Raw genomic sequence first — 22,391 nt, 5'->3', positions numbered from 1 at the left:
TAGTTACAGTCCAGTTCAGCCCCTGTTTGAAAAATATGATAGAGTTTGTTATCTCCTGTCTGTGTGCGCTGTTGTACAAGGAGCATAAAATGCAAGTATTTTAAACAAATATACCAACAGTATATTGACAGTATTGCTGCCACACCTACTCTGTGTTAAGCGATACAGTTGTACCAGATGATTTTCTTTAATTTCTTAATGGAAGAAAATTCTGCTCCCCTTTTTGGAAGTATTAAGCCAAGACCAAATTAAAATGTTGACCTACCAGCTGATTGCTTCCTACACTTGAACTCTATTGTTGTTTAATGTATTGACAGAAGCTTTAAAATTAAACTCTTCTGCCTGCTTCGGGAATCCTTCTGAAAACTCATTGCCAGGAATTGTACCAGGAAAGACAATGTGTGCCACACAACTCTGAGATGTCAATATTAAAAACATGAAAACTTCTAGCTTCAGAAACAAATTAACTAGCTCACTAGTCTTGGTATCTGACTGTAAGTGTGAATAGCGTGATTGTAAAGATATTGCTTAATGAGTTACATATGTAGAAATGCAAGTGTCAGTTAAATAAAAACCTCAGCGATGAACCTTACCTGAGCAGCTACGTACTTGCATTTGCCTGGCAGTTGGTACATTTTCCCATCAAATGTGGTCATAAACATTCCTCCCTCGATGGAGCATGTTGAAGAGCATTTCTTTTCAATGCAGTTCCATTTCCCATTTGTACATTGACTGTATAAAGATAATTCAGTTATTCCAACATGATTTTAAACTAGATAACACATCTGTCATACATATGGGTGGCCATCGATATCTGTTTCATCACCGTTCGCTGACAAAACTCACCATGACTGGCAGTTTGTCGAGTGTTCACTCCCCGCTGAATACAGCGTCCCAGCGTATGCACAGGGGCAGTCCTCAAGGGCCACACATTTGTTTTCTCCTTCAAGGTCATTCAGGACTTTACCTGCCATGGAGAGAAAGACAACATTTCCAGTTCAAATTGAGTTTCTAATACAGCCTGTCTATTGAAAGCACATCCTTGTATATATGTTTAAAGATATTCAGGTCTAACCAGTGACGGCCTATCACTTAGGTAACCTGTGGGTCCTGGGGAGGAAAACAATACTAGAGAAAAAAAAAGATATCATCCTCATGATTGCAAATTACAAATTACAAACTAAGACGCCAGAGTGAATTGTTGGGCGTCCAACGATATTTAAAGAAATCCTCCAAAATATGATTTATTATTAATATGGAAGACTAATTTATCTTTCTAAATTCTTTAAAAAATTGTGTTGCTGTGAGACTATAATTGCACTACAAAGTATGGACTTTGTATGTTTGTTGTTTGTTGTTTTCTATATAAAAAGTAATTAAACTGGCGTGTTGTTTCAGATGTGAAGGAAGTGAACACATTGGACCTCAGCAGCACTGTAATAAAAGCAGCCACAGGGTACCTTCTGGGCATATACAGGTCTTTGTGTTCGGCACACTGGATGGTAACACTGGGTTTGAGCAGGTCTCCATGAAGGCTTTGCCATCGATTTCAAATATAAGGTCTCCTGGACAGGTCGGCTCGGCTGCATTCAAGGAGGGAAAAACTAAGTTCAGAAACTACACATCAGCTGTTAATCAGCTTGAGCCCAAATTAACAGATAGATAAAAATAGTAGTGATGTAAACAAAGGAGACCATGTAGAAATATGAAATGAAGAGATTAAGTTTTAGGAAAAGTAGCCTACATAAACACCTTAGTGTCATCATCTGTTGCTCCTCTGTCGAACTGAGATACCAGAATCCTAACATAACTCTAATGTTATGATATTGTACATTTTAACATTGAGGAGAAATCATACAATTACACTAACCGTTGCTGTGATCCCCATTGTGAATATACACACCTTCATATACATTATACATAGTGTGTGGAATTGTAGCCAAACCATGAACAGGACAAGTATATTCTGATGTTGATACTTTCATGTTCTAATACAGACAGTTTGGAGAAGCAATAAACAAGAACCTGCCTATTTATATAGAGTTACATGTGTTGGATTCACATACAGGGAGATGTAACTAAAACCACACATTTGATTTGATTGCACACCCTTTTACAAACAGAAATGACATGTCCTAATGACCTGAATGCTGCCCAGTCTGTGACTTTGCTATAAATTGCGTGTGTGTGTCTGCTGGGAAATTATAGACTTGTCCCATTTGAAGGGTCTGGGTTCAGCTTTGTTTGTCTGCTCAACGTAAAGAGAAAGAAATTGAAAGTTTATTACTCACGGCATGATTCAATTGGCAGATTACTCAGGGAGATGTTATCTTCTCTACACTGGCTCACCATGTCTTCATAAAATGCACATAGAAATAGCGTTGTGTTTGTGAAACTGCAGAAATTATTATTGCAGGCATTGATGTAACTGTGATCCGCACATCGTCCAGACAAATTTGCTATAACATCAGTGCACACCTAAAAAACAAAAACAGACACATTACAGGTTCAGTATGAAAGTTTTGGTTGTTGTTGTTTGTGTGTTTGTCTGTGGTGTGCTGCCTCACAGCCCCAGGGTTTGAGTTTGGTATTTATTGAGGTACTGGAACTGATGTCATACAGACACCTGTCAGGGCACACTCCTGCTGCAATGAAACCAACATTGCAAAAGAAATGTAGTTGGATTCAAAATCAGGATGCAGATAATGACAATACAATCCACAGACTGGCTTCCCTCACAGCCGGAACCCTGTGTGCACCAGAAAGTGAGAAAGGCCACAAACACACATCCCCATCCTGCGCAGATGGACTGCAGGAGCTCCTTGACCGACTCATTTCATACAGCCACGTCTGATTGAAGCCAGAGATTCAACTACAGGACTCGATGGGTTCCTCCAGACTTTGAGTGTATTTAAATGAAACACTTTCCACTATAAATCCAAGCACTCTGATAACGTTTCTAATAACTTCCTTCCCCACACTTTGTAGATGCACATAGTAACAAATCTACAGTGGCCCTGATGTGCAAAACACAACAACAAATCAGAAAACACAAAACAACTGGAGCATTTCAGAGTGGACTTACACTGTCAACATCTGGACATGAACTTTCTGGCTCTGTCTTCACACAGGGATATTCATTTGTTTCTGGTTTGGGAGAGTGAAAAGTGATCCTGTCAGTCCAACACACAGCAGAAAAACATACATGTATTTCATGTTCAAAATCAATGAATTCCTCAAAAAGACCTGTTTACCTATAATCCCATCATCAGCACAGAAGCCTGTAGTGTCATTGCGGAGACTCTGGTCCTGCTCCACCTGTTGAACACAAGGCACAAACAAACTCTCGAAATCAACATTGAATTCTGTAGGAAGCTACAAAACAAAAACAAAAGAAACAGGCCAAGTATGTGTACTGATTTTTAATATTTCCCTTATGGTTTTGCAATTGTAATTTCGCAGCTGTGTATGTGGATAAACCAATGGTAATCTGAACGCTTCTTATTAATATTCTGTAAATGTTACATGTCTCTCATATTTGGAAGATAATATGATTTGTATATCAAAGAATAGGAAACTCTGATGAACCCTTAGGTGTTTGCTGAGACTCCAGACTTAATGGGCAGAATATGACAGATATGTAATGATGTAAATGTCCAGGAGCAAAGAGTCAAGAGGTCTGTAATTGTATCATCTGTATCACTATCAGTGTCTTAAATTATGCTCCCTTTTACATTCACATTAAACTATCATATGTAGGTGCTTCTTCACACCATGCTCTGCAATCTACTATTTGTACTGACTCCAAGGCTGTAATGACACGAATGTGCGGCCCCTTACCCAGAGTAAATGGTTATTTATATTATCGTTCTGCCAAAACACAGACAGCTTTACATTCCTGCCCTTCAGCTGCGTGTAGATGCCATACTGATGGATATGCACGTGTTGGTGATCGTACGGAAGTGTGACCCTGAAAACAGTCACACAAAGGATTACACAACAGCGCCCATCAGTCAGATACAAGAGCCTCGCACTGCGACTGCATGGACTGTCCCTGACTGAATACAATACTACAGCAGTGCAGAAGCCAAGACTTGACATTTACCCCCAAAAATGTACAAAATACCCCACACAGGCAAAGAGCATGTAAACAGAGAGCCGTGTGGTGCAGAAGTTTAAGCCAAGAGACTTTCAGCTTTTTAACATGCACGCCCACTCCAGACAGGATGACTGCACTGGATTTGGTACCTTCTCGAATTAATACAAACAACCAGTTACCAAATTATTGTACAGATTCCTTACAGACTGTCCGCCCCATATTTGAGCACCATATTGTTTTTCTGAAAGTAAGAATAGCAAATAAGTGCAGATTAAGTGCAAAAATGGATGAATGATTTTCTTCTGATAACATACAGGAACCACTGACTAAGTGGTTTATTATCTCTTAGTTACGGCTGTCATTATTATGGTATGCAGGCCTATACCATTTCCTTACCAACTTTGAACCACAAATGAGACCATTATGCTTTCAGGTGTTCACAGTAAACAGGGTTGGTATTGGAAAACTAAATGAATCATCAAATTACAGTTCAATTCAACTCCACCTCTTTTGAAATAAAAAAAACAGTCCTTACTTTTCATTGACGACAGCAATGTCACCATTTTCCAGAACGATCTGGATGTCATTGATGTATATTGTAACTTTCACCAGCAGCCCATCGCTCCCTCTCTGTACCTTTATCTCATAGTTCGAACCCTTGCTGAAGGTCATTGGGCAGGTGGTTTTCACGAACTGCACATTGCCTCTGAAAGTGCGGATTATTCCACTCCCAAATGTTTTGCACACATCTGCAGGTACATTTGATCAATCACATTAAAATAAAAGAACACTATATTTATTAACTTAGTATATTGATGACCTTCACGTATATGTTCAATCAACTGACTGACTATTGAAGGCATGTGTAGAACTATGATCTGCCGGCCCATTTTTAAATCATTTCCAAAGGCATTTATAATAACGAAGTGTACTGTAGTGGGATCTGTCCAGGATCAGATAACTGTTTCAAGAAACGTCATTTCTTTATTTCTCTGAGTTAATTTGTTTCTCTGGTGGATCAGGGCGTTGTATCTCATGTTGCAGTGCCAGGACACTTACCTGGAGGCTGTTCAGTGCTACCTTGGACCAAGTTGTTCTTGCCTTTAAATAAGATAACAGTAAACAATTATTGAAATAATCAAATCATATCCATCCATCCATCTTCAAAACTGCTTATCCTGGTGAGGGTCACATTTCTGGTCAACACACAGAGGGAAATTTAGAGAGGCCAATTAACCTAGCCCACATGTCTTTGGACGGTGGGAGGAAACCAGAGTGCCCACAGATACAGGGAGAACATGCAAACCCCACACAGACAGGCACCCCAAGCCCAGACTCAAACCCAGGACCCCAGCACTGTGAGGTAGCAGTACTAACCACCAAACCACTGTGCCACCCAATCAAGTCATATTAATATATAAATAGGTGAAAATATGGGGTTCACCTCTCTTCATGAGCCAGATTAGTATGATTAGTCTTACACAATGAATTGCATTCAACAGTGACAAAGCTAGTATTTCTAATTATGATTTAAGCAATTATCCACTGAAACCAATAGAGATGTTAAATTTAAAATACATTTCTCCATTTTACTGCCAATAGTAAGACGAAAATGAAGAAATCTATATTAAAAAATGAAATATATATTTATCATCAAAATTAGTTTACATGATAAACATTATCTTTCCATAAACAAACATTACAATTAATATCAATGAAGGACGTGCAGTCATACCTAAGAGCAGAACCAGCACACCCACGATGCTCAGGCCGGCATGCTGTGTCATATTGGACCGATATCAGCGGTGAAGCCAGCGCAGCTGAATGAGTTCCTTCTGACTGAACCCAGTATATATTCTCTGGCATCCTGGGCTATTTTGAATAAAACAGGGAAGTTAAAGAAACAGAGCACAAATCAAACAAAACAACAAACAAAAAAACAAACATGTACATTAAATCTCCTTACATACACACCCTTAACCACTTACAAAACCATCTACACAGATATGTCAATTATGAAGTTGTACATTTAAGAAGCTGCACTTTGGGTGAACTCTAAATACTGCTTAATGCAGATCTGATTGCAGCCCCTGAAATTAGTGATTACTGATTATCTAACACACTAGTGGGATTAAACAGTGCAGCAGAATATGACTCAGTGAAAGATAATGTCTCTTCCTTCATTGAGTCAAATGACCGTCTCTAACTGCTTTCCAAATAAGTAACTATGATATTAAACAATACATAGACATTTTCAGCACCTAGACATTTCTGGTTATATTCCTGACAAAATGCATGTTATGTACACTGGCTCTTTTAAAAATCTCTTTCGAAAGTGACTGAATGTGTGCAAAAGCTACCAAAGCAATGCTAAGACAAAGAGGTGGGTCAGACCTTTACCTGTTATGTCAGTCCTCTTCAGAAAAAACATGTTCTGAATCAGTTTTCCCAAATACATTTATTTCAGGAAAACATCATGTCATGTAAATCTCAATAGTGCCCCTTTCCTAACACAAACTATGAATCCCAGGTGGGGCAGTGCTGTTGTACCCTTGAGCAAGGTATTTCACTTAGATTGCTCTAGTAAAACACCCAGCTGTATAAATCGGTACAAATGTAAGTCGCCCTGGATAATAGCGTCTGCTAAATGACAAATACTGTAATGAAATGTAAAGGATTTTAGTAGTGCAGTCCACCAAGGGCTCTGTTGTAAAGAAACCCTGCAATATGAAACAATGGAGTTGTTTGCGCTGTCACAGTGAGACACTGTTGGTCAGTGACACCCAGTTATTAAAGGGACCAAGAGAGGAAATGTCAAAACCACACGCTATCAAATGACATTCCTCCAGTGCATCTTCGTTCATGTTCAAATGATTGAACAATCAGTTACAGTGGGGGAGAGAAACCTATATACGAATATACCAATATATAAAAGCACGCTCCTCTCCAGGTCCAGATTGTTAAAACAGTGCTTGATGGCAGATCGGCATTATTGCGCAGAAGGAAGACTCCTGGTGGTTCCAGCTGTCAGGAGGTGAAAAACCCACACAGACCGGATTTCTTCCTGCTTGGGAACCAGACCTCAAGTCAAACATTTGCTTCCTTTTGTTAATTTTCTATAAATAAGGACCAGGAAATCCTGAATCCTGGATTATATTTGTAAACTAATAAGAGCTTTCATTGTTATTGCGTATTTAAAATTATATACAGTATATATATATATATATATTGTCAATGTGATCCTCAGCCAGTTTTAGAGTGGATGAATGCCTCACCAAGGTGTTTCACTTCTTTTGATCTTTAATGTACATTTACCACTATGTATGTATCTGTACACCTGGAACACACACGGTACTGCAAAAGTTGAATACTTTAGACATCTTAGATACTGATCACCATTAAAACCAGCACATCTGACAGTGTGATATCTTGCCACCACAGTAAATCATGATGTTAAATGTATTTAGACACATGTGCACATGCTAATGTTATTGCACCAGTGTTTCAATGACTTACTCTGATGAACAACATATTTACACAAGGATTCTTGTCAGATGCTCTAAATTAGCTGCTGTGCAGGACTACATATAAACATATGCAGGACTAGACAGTATCCATGTCCCAGCGTTAATAACATCCTGTAGGACTTCATTTTACTGTTTTGAGACACATCTTGAGTTAATACAATATGAAAGTATCTGAAATGACTGGATAAAAGCAGAATCTATCAAGGTATTGCCTGTGAATAGTTTTATACTTTCCGCATGAAATCAGATGTAGTGATAAACACTCAAAGAACAGAGGAATGCCATTCATTCAACACAAAGTGATCAGTAAATATATCTATGCTCTGCCTTTTCAATGTATAAGTTAGTGTTTTTATTGATAACCATAATATGAAAAGATTCTTGACCAAATAACGTTGTCTGGATATCAAAATGGGACCTTATTTAAAGTAACTTATTCAACAATGCTGTATACTACATATGAAGCTTAATAACATTGAGGAGAAGGAGAGGGAGGAGAAAAAATACATTTCAGAAAAAGTTTAATTATGCTCATTTGGCAAAGATTTTGTTTGACAACCGAAGTTTGACGTAATTTTGTCCCCAGTTTGCAAAGTAAAAGTGCCTCGTCACATAAACCTCCTGACTCAAAAGCAAACACTGAAATATTTATTGGCACCTCATGGTGAAACACCAATGTTATTTAAAGGTTATTTAAATACGGGGCCTGGAAAGCCTCAATGTGCATCACTAAACTCCAGCTGATCACATTTCAGAAGACAAAGTTACTTCTGAGTCAACATTTACAAAGTTTTTCACAATCATTTACACACAGAAACTGGCTCTATTTAGGTAACAAAAGAAAGACTATTTCACCATTATTCACCTCAAACAAATTTCAGAATCATTAATCTGTTTATGCTAAACCCAACACCAGTGTTGGGATCGTTACTCACAAAAAATATATATTACATTTTACTCTTTACTCATATAAAAAGTAATGAAATACTTAATTATTATTATTATTATTATTATTATTATTATTATTATTATTATCCAGGGCGACTTACAACGTAAGTGCAAAAATACAGTTAAGGCATCAAACATTACAACTTCCAATTTATACAGTTAAGCACAGTAAGTGCAGACATACATCCTGGAAAGTAAAGCTAAGTGCTGTCAAGATGTAAGGTACAGTCAAGGGCTACGAGAAAGGGAGTAAAGAGGGAAATTAATCAATAACGCAAGAAGCATAATAAAACTCTGTGAAGTGCTACCTAACAGGGATTAAAAAGACTAATATTATAAGTACTGTCTGAAAAGATGTGTCTTGAGTAAGCGCCGGAATGAGGTCAGGGACGCTGCTGTTTTGACTTCGGTGGGCAGGTCGTTCCACCATTTAGGGGCCAGGGATGAGAAGGAGCGGCTCTGGAGGAGGGAGAGTGGAGAGGAGGCAGAGTTAGTCTTCTGGCACTGGAGGAGCGCAGTGGTCTGGAGGGGATGTATGGAGAGACGAGTGTCTGAAGGTATCTTGGTGCAGTGTGGTCGAGACAGCGGTAGGTGAGGGTCAAAGTCTTGAACTGAATGTGTGCCGCTATCGGGAGCCAGTGGAGGGAGCGGAGCAGTGGAGTAGCGTGTGAATCGGGGCAGAGAGACACCAGACGAGCCGCAGAGTTCTGGATGAGCTGGAGCGGCGGGTAGTGGATGCAGGCAGGCCGGCCAGGAGGGAGTTGCAGTAGTCCAGGCGGGAGAGGACCAGGGACTGGACGAGCAGCTGCGGATTCGGCGTATGTTGTTACTCTACTTATTACTCCCTGGAGAAAGTAGAGAGCAGTCTGAAGTTCACCTACCTGTTTTCCTCCCTGAAGGTTCTTATGATCGAGGCGACGGTGAAGCGACTCAAGTTTGGCTGTACTTGTTGCTCAGCCTCCCTCATAGACATACCATGACTGTTTGTCTTCTTGCCCTTCCCCTTCCTTGTCGTCATCCTCCTCCTCCTCCTCCTCCTCCTCCACCTCCTCTCTCTACTCCTCCTCCACCTCCTACTCTTCCTCTTCCTTCACCTCTTCCTCCACTCCCTACTGCTCTTCCTCCTTCTCCTCCTCTACCTCTCCCTACTCCCCCTCCACCTCTCCCTACTCATCCTCCACCTCCTACTCTTCCTTCACCTCTTCCTCCACTCCCTACTGCTCTTCCTCCTTTTCCTCCTCCTCTCTGGTGTCCTCGACCTCTTCCTTCACGTCTCTCTGGATCCATTGTTCCAAAACTGAATGAACTGACTTGGGCTGTTTTATCTATCTATTGAAGGTTCTGATTGGTGTGTGATCAATTTTGACTTTTAGTGCTTCCACCTGGGTAATTGTGTGCTAATTGTGCTCAAGCTGTGCTGACTTGAGTGAACAATATTGAATGCTAGTGCTTTCTAAATGACCACATGGTGTAGGCAATGAGAAATGAAGGGATTTGTGTGTAGAGTTTTGCAGTGACAGTTCAACAAATCTGACTCATGTGTCAAAACAGGGGAATAGTGTTTATAGTTTAGGGATATGGGTGTGCTTTCTGATAAATGGTGTTCTGATTTTGAAATTTTAGTTCAAAAGCCTGGTTATAGTGTTAAAGCAATCAAGAAAAACTGTAATAAAGCACCACAGGAATGTTGTATTGCCACTTATCTCTTTAAACATTAGCATCAAGGCCCAGAACAAGTTAGCCTTGATTAGTCTTTGTTCACGTCTTTTTCTTTTTAAGTTGTCAAAAGCAAAACATTCAATGTCTCCGTTTTGGATAGCATACAGTTGCTATTAATAATAATACAAACCATACATTTCATTACAATAGCACACACACACACATATATAGATATATTAGGGCTGACAGTCGATCGATTAAAATATTTGATCGGTTAATCAATGGGTATTACACTCTTATAAAAAAAGGTTCTTAAAGGGTTCTTGGCTACATTCAATGGTTTCATAGAACTATTTTAATAAGTGAATAAAGGGTTCTTTATACAACAAATGGTTCTTTATGGAACCCTTTCCATAAACCCAGCAACATAGGGTACCACATCAACCACTCAGCTGCCAGGGCACCCTGAACACCTGGAGACAGGTGCTTCACCTTGTTGAGACAGAAAAGCTTCATCACAACAACAAGAGTCCCAACTGAGGTGGGTCCACATTATTACTTCATAAAATAGATTGGTAATATATTAATAATCTTCAGTTATATTTGAGTCTGTTTTACAATTGTTAATGAAGATAATGCTTAATAGGGCTCATCAGACAACTCTACAAGAAACTATACAGTATTCAAAATAAAAATACACCGATCAGCCATAACCTGCCTAATATTGTGTAGGTCCCCGTTTTGCCGCAAAAACAGCCCTGACCCGTCGAGGCATGGACTCCACTAGACCTCTGAAGGTGTGCTGTGGTATCTGGCAGCAAGACGTTAGCAGCAGATCCTTTAAGTCCTGTAAGTTGCAAGGTGGGGCCTCCATGGATCGGACTTGTTTGTCCAGCACATCCCACAGATGCTCGATTGGATTGAGATCTGGGGAATTTGGAGGCCAAGTCAACACCTTGAACTCGTGATTCATCAGACCAGGCCACCTTCTTCCATTGCTCCGTGGTCCAGTTCTGATGCTCTTGTGCCCATTGTAGGTGCTTTCGGCAGTGGACAGGGGTCAGCATGGGCATCCTGACTGGTCTGCGGCTACGCAGCCCCATACGCAACAAACTGTGATGCACTGTGTGTTCTGACGCCTTTCTATCAGAACCAGCATTCACTTTTTCAGCAATTTGAGCTACAGCAGCTCGTCTGTTGGATCGGACCACACGGGCCAGCCACAGGAAGACCCCACAAGAGCTGCAGTTTTGGAGATGCTCTGACCCAGTCGTCTAGCCATCACAATTTGGCCCTTGTCAAGGTCGCTCAGATCCTTACGCTGCCCTTTTTTCCTGCTTCTAACACATCAACTTTGAGGACAAAATGTTCACTTGCTGCCTAATATATCCCACCCACTGACAGGTATGATAACGAGATTATCAGTGTTATTCACTTCACCTGTCAGTGCTCATAATGTTATGGCTCATCGGTGTAGATACCATGATTAAAACAAAACTAAATAAATGGAGAAACTAAAAAAGTGTTGTTATCTTATTATCATTATAATTAATACTATTTATGGTTATTAAGTTCAATGTCAGTCGGTGAAATGGTTTCAGATGTCAAGTTTAATTAACCAACTAAAGTAGGATATTATTTATATCGTATTACAGGGTCTTATTTATTTTTTATGTTAAAATTGTATTTTAAACTTAACTTTTCTACTGATATGGTAATTTAGGTTACTTTTCTTATTGAAATATAACCGTATATATACTGTAGCCTATAACACACATGCTCATATAGTTTTAAAATTTCCCTTTTTAGTGAAGAAACTCTATATACACTGTATTTTCTTCCTCAGCTCTGGATTCCTAATCCATATTGATGTTGAAAACACAGGCTCTCAGTTTACCTCAGAGCACCGCCTCTCTTTCTCCCGCCAGAAGGGCTGTCTCCGCGTTGCGCTTGACTGTGCGGGATTATGCATATGAGATGCACGACGCAGTGGACTGTGGGTATTGTCATCGTTCAAATTAAGCAGGCACTTAAAAGTAGCTTTTTTTATTTCCCTATTTACTGATACAATGAAGTTAATACAGACTCTTAGGAGTGTAAAATGCCGTGCAAACTCACAATTTGAAGTTTTCTCAGTATTTTTTTATATTAAATGTTTACAGATGTGTAATGTGTTCTTTTAAAAAATATATATCCTGTACTTTCCTGTCCTTTGAAGTGATTTATAATGAACCCTAATGCAATCAAGAAAAGTATTGCATAGGTCTTATTTAAAGCATATTATTATTATTATTATTATTATTATTATTATTAATAATAGTAATGTTATTAATATTAATATTGCTGTTGTTGTTAAAATAAATTCTTATTTATGTATTTATTTATTACTCAGGCCCATAGCCAGCCTAGTGGAAGGGGGGGGGAAGGGGGGGGGTTCTTTTTTTCAAAAAGTGGACCTTTTTGCAGTTTTTCCCCTCATTTTGTGTTTAATTATGAGGTTCAAATATTTCATTTTGGTGACTTTTTTGCACTAATTTTTGCTGGATTAGCTTGTCTGCTGGTATCTTAATGAGCACGCTTTTTGATGCACTGAAAATATTTAATGTTATACAATACAATGTTGTCAAATTGCTTACCAAGATCATGTACCACTTTTTTCAGTCCAAGCACACACACAAACACACACACACACAGAGGAACACACATCACACATATTCAGGGTAAAAACCTTCTGAATTGGTCACTGTAGCTAGCTAGTTCCACTGGACAGAAAATTGTCAGAATTCACTGTGTTCTTCCGTGACCCATGCTACACCCCTCCACTGAGTTTTGTGAAAATCAGTCTTGTAGTTTTTGTGTAATCCTGACAGACACAGACACACATGAGTAAAAACATTAGCTACCTCCTGCGTGGAGTTGACGACTGTTAGCTAGCACGTAGCTAGCATTAGCTATCTCAACTGTTAAGTTAGGTAGTAAATATAACAACCTTACCCTGTTTGGTAGTGTTTTTGAACATATGTTCAATATTGTGCGACAATGACGCTGCTGCCTGGTTTCTCTTCCATCTCTCCTGCTCTTTTCGCCCCATACTCACTATCCAGCTGGATGTTTCCCTAATCCCTCTAACCTCATCTCTCTGCCTCTCCCGTCCTCCTCCCTCTCCTCTACTCCACTCTCTGGGGGCCTGTGGAACTGCCACTCAGCTTCCAATAAGGCCGACTTCATCTCCGCCTTCGCCTCCCACCAGTCTCTGGATTTCCTCGCTCTCACCGAGACATGGATCTCCCCGGACAACTCTACCACCCCTGCTGCCTTATCCTCTCTCTTTGTCCTGTCCCACTCCCCTCGTCTTGCTGGGCGGGGAGGAGGAACACGGCTCCTGCTCTCCCCTTCTCTCCTCTTCTCTGTCCCCCCCTCTCTCTCCTCTATCTCAACCCACAGCTTTGAATTCCATGCAGTGGAAATCACCTCTCCCTCTCACCTCTTCCTTCTAGTTCTCTACTGTCCACCTGGTCCACTCACCTCCTTCCTGGATGAACTCGACTTTCTTCTCTCCTCTCTCCCCTCGCTGTCCTCACCTACCATCCTCCTGGGAGACTTCAACATCCACCTCTCTAACCCTTCCCACTGTGCCGGATTTCTTCCTCTCCTTCACTCCTTTAACTTCTCTCTCTCCCCATCTCCCCCAACTCACAGGGCTGGCCGCCAGCTAGACCTCATCTTCTCAAGAGGCTGCTCCCCTTCGACACTCTCTGTGACACCCATGGACATCTCGGACCACCACTTCATTTCCTTCTCCCTTTCCCTTCCCTCCCTCCCCACTCCACCCACTCCCTCTGTCACCTTCCGCCGTAATCTCCGCTCTGTCTCCCCCTCCACCCTTGCCTCCACTGCCCTCACTCTCTTGCCTTCCATTGATTGTTTTTCAAATCTATCTGTCAACTGTGCTACGTCCTCTTTGTTCTCCTCCCTCACCTCCTCCCTTAACTCTCTCTGTCCTCTCACGTCTCGTCCTGCCCGTCCCTCCCCTCCTCAGCCTTGGATCTCTGCTGTTCTCCGTGCAACCCGAACTAGTCTGCGTGCCGCCGAACAAAAGTGGAAAAGGACCAAATTCCCAGCCGCCCTCGAACTCTACCGCTCCATACTGTCCACATTCTCGTCCTCTCTCACCTCAGCCAAGAAGTCTTACTTCCAATCTCTCTTCGAATCCACTATCAACAACCCCCGCAAACTCTTCTCCACCTTCTCCTCCCTCCTTGCCCCCCCTCCCCCTCCTCCTCCCCCATCTCTCACTGCTGCTGATTTTGCCTCCTTCTTCTCCTCCAAGATTGCAGACATCCGCAGGCTCTTCAATACTCCACCCTCATCTCCCATCACACCGAAACCTCCCACCGACCAAGCTTCCTTTTCTTCATTCTCACCTCTCTCAGATGCTGAAGTTTCTGCTCTCCTCCTACGTCACAAACCCACAACATGCGACCTGGACCCTCTCCCTTCTCGTCTCTTCCAAGTAACCGCTCCTGATCTTCTCCCCTTCATCTCCTCCCTCCTCAACTCCTCACTCCTCTCTGGCTGTTTCCCCTCTGCATTTAAACAAGCTGCTGTCATCCCACTGCTCAAGAAACCAACCCTTGATGCCACCTCTCCTCAGAACTACCGCCCTGTCTCCCTACTTCCCTTCTTCTCCAAGACTCTCGAGCAGGCGGTCCACCGTCAGCTCTCGGACTTTCTGTCCCAACACTCACTCCTTGATCCCCTGCAATCCGGCTTCCGCACAGCTCACTCCACTGAGATGGCTATCTTGGCAGTCACTGACTCCATCAGCTGTGCTCTCCCTCTCCTCAGTCCTCATCCTCCTTGACCTCTCTGCAGCATTTGACACCATTGATCACTCCATCCTCCTCTCCTGCCTCACTGACCTTGGAATCTCTGGGACTGCTCTCACCTGGTTCTCCTCCTACCTCAGCGACCGGTCCTACCAAGTGACATTCCCCAAGGCTCCGTCCTGGGCCCGCTCCTGTTCTCTCTCTACACTCGCTCCCTGGGCCCCCTCATTGCTTCCCATGGTTTCTCCTACCACTTCTACGCTGATAATGCCCAGATCTTCCTGTCTTTTCCCTCTTCTGACCCTCTCATCCCCTCACGCATCTCTTCCTGCTTGTTTGCCATTTCCGCCTGGATGCACTCGCACCACCTCAAGCTCAACCTCTCCAAATCGAATCTCCTCTTTTTCACCCAATCTTCCTCACCTTCTGCTGACCTCCCCATCTCGATCCCCTTGGAATCCACCACACTCTCTCCTTCTTCTTCTGCTAAAAATCTAGGAGTCACCCTCGATCCTGCGCTCTCCTACACCCAGCACATCACCACGCTGACGCGCACCTGCAGATTCTTCCTGAGCAACATACGCCGGATCCGTCCCTTCTTCACCGACTACTCAACTCAGCTACTCGTACAGTCACTGGTCCTCTCCCGCCTGGACTACTGCAACTCCCTCCTGGCCGGCCTGCCTGCATCCACTACCCGCCGCACCAGCTCATCCAGAACTCTGCGGCTCGTCTGGTGTCTCTCTGCCACGATTCGCACATGCTACTCCACTGCTGCGCTCCCTCCACTGGCTCCCGATAGCGGCACGCATTCAGTTCAAGACATTGACCCTCACCTACCGCTGTCTCGACCACACTGCACCAAGATACCTTCAGTCACTCGTCTCTCCATACATCCCCTCCAGTAGCCCTCCGTAGCCCTCGTCTGTGACCCGACATCTTGACAGCACTTAGCTTTCACCGTCCAGGATGTAGGAAGTCTCTTACTGTACTTGTGTAAATTGTAATTGGAATTTGTAAAATGTATTATTTGAATTTGTAATGATTGATGCCTTGTACTTCTCTGTATTTTTGCACTTATGTTGTAAGTCGCCCTGGATAAGGGCGACTGCCAATAAATAAATAAATAATAATAAAAAAAATAATAATAGCAGACGCTCTTATCCAGGGCGACTTTCAACAGCGCATTGCTGCGTGTCTGACAACAGGGAAAATGTAACACTGATTTGGGACCATCATCCCAGACTTCATCAATAAGCACAATTTCCCATCAAACCATTAACATCACCTGAGATCGTCTGACAGTTTATTGATTGCTGTTCTTAGCACATCAAACTGGTATTTAAGTAACACAATACGAGTATGACGTTAAGCGCTGCATATATGTGAATATCGCTTAATGTGGAAAGGGCTTAAGGTGGTTAAAACGTAACCACGTGTTAATCCCTATTGTAACCAAGGTGAATTGTGCTTAATGTTAAATGGGGTGAATGTGGGAATAGCTTAACGTGGTTTACACTACTAACCAGGGGCGTCGCAAGGTGGTAGGCATCCTAGGCAAATGGGAACCCCACCCTCGGTCTGCCGCCTCCCCCGCTCTCACGGGAGAAAACTCCGCCGCCCACCCCGCTCTCACATACCCTAGAATCGCCTCTGCTACTATGCAATTGGATCCTAACTTTTCTTATGACAAGACCCACACCTACCAGTCCCAAAAGAGCAGGCACTTAACTGAACACAATCAATATCAAATGCACGTTAAATACGCAGTACGAAGTGCGCAGAACCTCAGAGGACCTCGCAAAATCTGGTTTAATGTTCAAACATATCAGCTGTTCATACCCAAGCTTTATATTTGATATAAATTCCCAAAACCATTCACATCACCTGTGGTGTTTTTTTCTGACATCTGCAATTCAAAATCTGGTCAAACATTGATGAAAGGCCTATGAGTAAAACTGCTTAACGTGTCTCAGTTCATAAGCTACATGAAAGTGGCTTTGAAATTTTCTCATACAGTTATCTACTTATATATGTGTGTTTATGGGTTTTTTGTATTTCAAATCATTTGAAATTTTAAATGTATTTAATTGGTACCAAAATAAACTATAAAATGTGAACTGACTGGCTGCTCTCTCCCACAGCGCAGCTCCCGCCCGACTGAGGTCACGGGGCTACATACTGGTGAGAGCGTTTACTAGGGCGATGTCCTCCAAATGTGTAGATATGTCAGTTTTTATGGAAAGAGATACCGATTTTTACAAACCATATCTGTTGTGTCAATGCATTTTAAAAACAAATAAATGTTTAAGCCATCGGTACATATTTCCAATGTGTTAGCCATGCGTATACTGCTACATTTAGTTTGTCTTTCTCCACATTAAACAAATGTGAATAAAAGTTTCAACCAAAACATATCGTCTGCAGGGAAATGGGCAGAAAGATTTTTTACTTAAAAAGCCTTTAAGTTAATGATATTCGAAAACTTGTGTCTGATGTTTAAATTTGGATGTGTGCAGGCCGACTTTATGTTTTCAGTATTCAAATGTACATTCTTAAAAGTAATACCAGCCAGGAATATGGGGAGACGACATCGTAGAAGAACTGGATCACCTTCTTACTGCCCGCCATCTACACAACAACAAACACAACAACAACACAATCAATGCATATCAGCAACACAACTAAAAACAATTAATACACAAAAACACAACACATTACAATAATAATATAAAACAGTTTGATAATAATAATACAGAATGTGACAACAATGCAAGGAATAATACAATGAGGAATACACAATAACATAATTAGAAACCCCCCCTCTATATCTCACTTCTCTGTTTCAAACTCCCCCTCTGACCAGGCCTCCCTTCACAGGGGTTGTGTAATGTTGAGAAATGTTTCTAGTGTGAACTCTGATTAACCATGGTAAGGACATCTGGGGTCCATTCCTTGATTGTGGATAAATAGGTCAGCCGGCTAAGTTTCTGGATAACTTGGCATGAACACTGTGTTTTCCGTTCTTCGATGCAAGCTTAAAGTTCAGACAGCTATGTTACCAGTTAAATATGTCCAGCATCTCAAACCTGCTCCCTGCCAGAGTAACTTGACGTTAGCTGGCTAAGAATCTGAATGTATTTAATCTGCCCATGAAATGACAGCTGACACACCCCCAACGATGGCGTGCATTCCTAGCAGATCCACAAGATGTGGGGGCATCTTAGTAAGGCAAGCTTTTCGGCGAGAAACAATTCTTAGAGATTAAAGATCCTTTAAATCACACAGATGATTATTTATTTGAGCTTTCGGTCGGCAAGGGATGATTTATCTAGTTAATTTATAATTGATTTATCACTAATGCCACCCACCGCAGTCATGCATTGGCACAGAGCCACAGACCCTCTGTGTGGCTGCACGACTGAGCCAGTGGTTTCTCTACACTGTAGTGTGCAATGCTGTTTGGAAATTGTAATGCATTATTCTTTGTAAGTACTGTGTAGATAATACACTATTTTGGTTAATTGCAATTATATCATTTATTCAAAAAACAACAATAATGCAATGATAATAACATGATTAACAATACAACATAACACAAGGTAGAGTGTACAATGAATGCTCTTAGTACTACTTATGACACTGTATATATGTTTAAATACTGACACGTACATGTCTGTGTGTCTGTCAGTCTTCGTTGCAAATAGTCTTGTCAATCCCTTTCCCTGCCTGTCCTTCTCTGTCTGTCTGTCTGTCTCTCTGTTTAACATGTCAGCACTGCCACAAAGTGTAAAGTTTTCAATGACTAATTGGGACTCGGTAAAACCCGGAACAGTGGAAAGATTTCAAAGACGTCCAAAACAGAAAAATACTTATTCTGGGCTTTCAGATTTTTTGTATTGAAAATATTGTATTACATAGTGTAAATAATATTAATAATTAACTTTAATACTACTGCTAATAATAATAATGTATCCACATTTTCTACATTTTGTTAAACTGAACAGAATTTTTAAAAGTAATAGTGGCATTAAGGTACAATAGTGCTACAATAGTATCATGCTGGGGAACTATTTATGGAACTGGGAATAGACACCCAAACTGGTGTCCTTATTGTTTCCATTTGCTCTCATTTTGAGAGATATTAGCTATTCAAGGCTTGCTTGAAGATTTTTAAATGAACGTCCCCACATTTGTTTTAGGTCATTTTGATAGTAGAAAGAGTCCCCTTTACACCTACAGTAGTGATATTCTTGGGCAATTTTTGTGGAACTGGGACTAGACACTCAAACTGGTGACCCCCATGCCACAACGTCATATTTGTACATGCAATGTGAGCATTCCGAGGTTGGCTTTCTAATATTTAAAAGAATGGCACCAAAATAATTTTGTGAAATAGTGTTATCCTGCAGGACTATTTGTGGAACTGGGATTTCACATCAAAATTGTTGTCCCCTATGCCACAATTTTGTGTCTTAAATTGTATTGGGGGGTCCTCTGCCTCTACCTCTACAAGGTAGTTTCAAGTTACATACCCATTAAAGTATGCAGAAGACCCCCCTGACTACAAATTTGATGAGGAGAATGTTCTCGTGAAGCCGGAAAGACTGTGTAAATCTGTATTGAACTGAAATGTAGGTATAAAAGGGAATTATCTATTGGGTTGTGTTGTGAAAAATCAACTCCCCAAAATCAACATTGTCCTTTTTAAGGTACAGTGTTTTTTTGCTGGGGAGCTATTTCTGGAACTGAAAACATACCCAAAATAGGTTACACTATTTGTCCCTTTGGTTGATTTAATAAGGCTTATTAGCGTTCAGAGGCATACTTTTCAGTAACTTAGACATCAATATTTCCCTTTTATAGCAATTAAATACAGTTTTGTAAAGTGCAATTAAGGTTTCAAACTTTAGATTTGGTTTGGGGCCCATGGTGTCTAAAGGCGCAGGTAAATTAGTAACAATTAGGCAGTTATACCTGAAAAAATAAAACCTTGTACATGTAAACTTAAATGACAACAATCAGGTCTTTCATTAGTTTTTTTGTTGTTGTTGTTTTTAAAGACAACAATAAATCCTGAATCAACTAGCTAAGGTCTGTTTACCTATTTGAAAAGTGTGTGAGATCAAAGAGACTCTTATTTTGATATTCAATATTCAATTATATGATTTAGCATTAGCTTTGTAGTGCACAGATAGTTCTATTATATATACACCCATACACACATTGTTCCCCAGAGCTACCTTCCCTTGTGAAGTGCTTAAAGGCTGTACTATCCAGATTCGAGAAAAAGGCTGATTCACCCACAAACTCTTCTGGAACACCTTGATCCACACCATCAAATGACACAGTGCAACGGTGTTTACAAACCAGCAGGTAAAGTTTACACATGTTTAAAACTTCTTTATTAGACTTTCAGGCATGACTATTATGGTGTTACAAGATAATGACTACCCATTCCATGTTTAGAGTACATTTCTCTGTTTTAGGTGTGTAAATCACTTTTCTTAACAAAATATTTGTTTAAATGTGATATTGTGATATTTTAATTTTTTTTTAAGTTTAGGTAATGCTTCCTAATTCCACAATTACAGTCCCCAAGCACCGTTTAGAGAGATCTAGCAAAAGCAGTGTCTATTCACTCAAGAACTGGTAATGCTAATATTCGGAAAGGACACATTTAACAATAAGTGGAAAGCATTCACGTTCCCACAAAGACCTCCCTGCCAAGTCTCAACTGAACCCCTAGAAGGTCAATGCATTGATTGGTAAGTATTAAGTCTTTCTACATGGAGCTGTATTTTAGCACTTTTGTTATAAAATTAAATGTAAGTTGTAACATTGTGGAGTAATCTTGGTAACATCTTGCTTATTGTAATAGTGTTCCTCGGGGGTAAAAAGAAAAATCACCTGTGTTTCTTAGACCTTAACCAGTTGCTAATTGAAAGTTGTCTATAAAACATATGTGGTGGAAGAAAGATTTGGAGTCGGGAGTTCTAGTCAGAATTTATTACGTGCACGGGAGGAACAGCGCAACACAGAACAAAATGATTTTAGGCCAGCATGACACTGTTCCCCAAACGTTTTGAGACAGAACAAAGCTTTTATACCCCCTCTGGGACATACGCCCAAGGGGCCTTAACATTTTACAAACAGTGTCTGAATGGTCATTTCTAATAACTAGCAGTGATTCCATTGGCATTCTAAACTATGCCTTCCCATCTTATCAATGTTATGATTATTACTCATGAATAATAATCATTAACCTCTACATTGCCAGTTGCATTAGAAGGTACTTTGCAGTTAATCCGTTGCAAGAAAGGAATGTGAGCTGCTGATACCAGAAACTCGCTGCCACAGCTCAACCTGTAGCTCTGTTGCCAGAACCAGAACCAGAAACCAACTAAGTCTTTGCCGGCAACAGAAGAGTTAAACTGGGAGAAGGAGATTGAGCCGTACGAAGAATTCTTTTAAAGGACTTTATTAAATAAAGAACTTTACAGACTGCGCTGCCCGCCTGTGCCCACCTGATCAGTGGAGTTTTACAGCTGGACAATTGACTGAATCGACTGAATACCAAAGTGTCAGTCATTTAAATAGCTATTTGAGTCTTAAGAAACTTGACCCTTGGAACGAACAGGGCCCTGCTTTCCTCAAAGACTTTGTCTTCATGTAACTACGGTGGAACCCTGCTTACAAAGAAGATTTTGTGCACAACCTTGGAGCCTTCAAACCAGTGGAAAATCTGTTTGGAAAAGACTCTACATTCCCGAAACCCCAACTTCCAGGTGCATCGACTGAGTGGAAGTTCTTGGACAAAGCCGAACCGGACTGCCTTTGTTCCAAACCACACGGACCTCGTGCCGTGTGCTGTTATCTGAGCCCGAAGTTCACATAAGTTCACATAAGTTAACAGTTTGGAGTTCATGATTCATGACAACTCTAGAATGTGTAATATCATTTAGTTTTCTTAAATATAAATGTGTGTTGCATTAAACTCTTTTGTTGATAATTTTAGAAATAAAATCTGTCAACGCCGAGAAATATCTTCTCATTCCTGTTTAACTGTTTAGTCTGAAATTGACACAAGTTAATAGACGTTAGATTATTGGTGGCCTGCCTATCCTTAATCATTGAATAATAATCAGTTAAGGGAAACTGTGGTAACAAGTAATGATAGGATCTTTCTCGGCACCTAAACGTAAATGAGACTGATATATATATATAACGAGAAGTTACCTGACATAAATACTAACCTGCGTAGTTATTTAATGTCTGACTAACAATACTAATGAGAGACTCACCTTCGTCTTACTAACCGGTATTGTA

This window comes from Amia ocellicauda, chromosome 1 (assembly GCF_036373705.1).
Source record: "Amia ocellicauda isolate fAmiCal2 chromosome 1, fAmiCal2.hap1, whole genome shotgun sequence".
In the NCBI taxonomy this organism is placed as follows: Eukaryota; Metazoa; Chordata; class Actinopteri; order Amiiformes; family Amiidae; genus Amia; species Amia ocellicauda.
The sequence above is the reverse complement of the archived record's forward strand: the minus strand, read 5'-3'. Positions refer to the sequence as shown.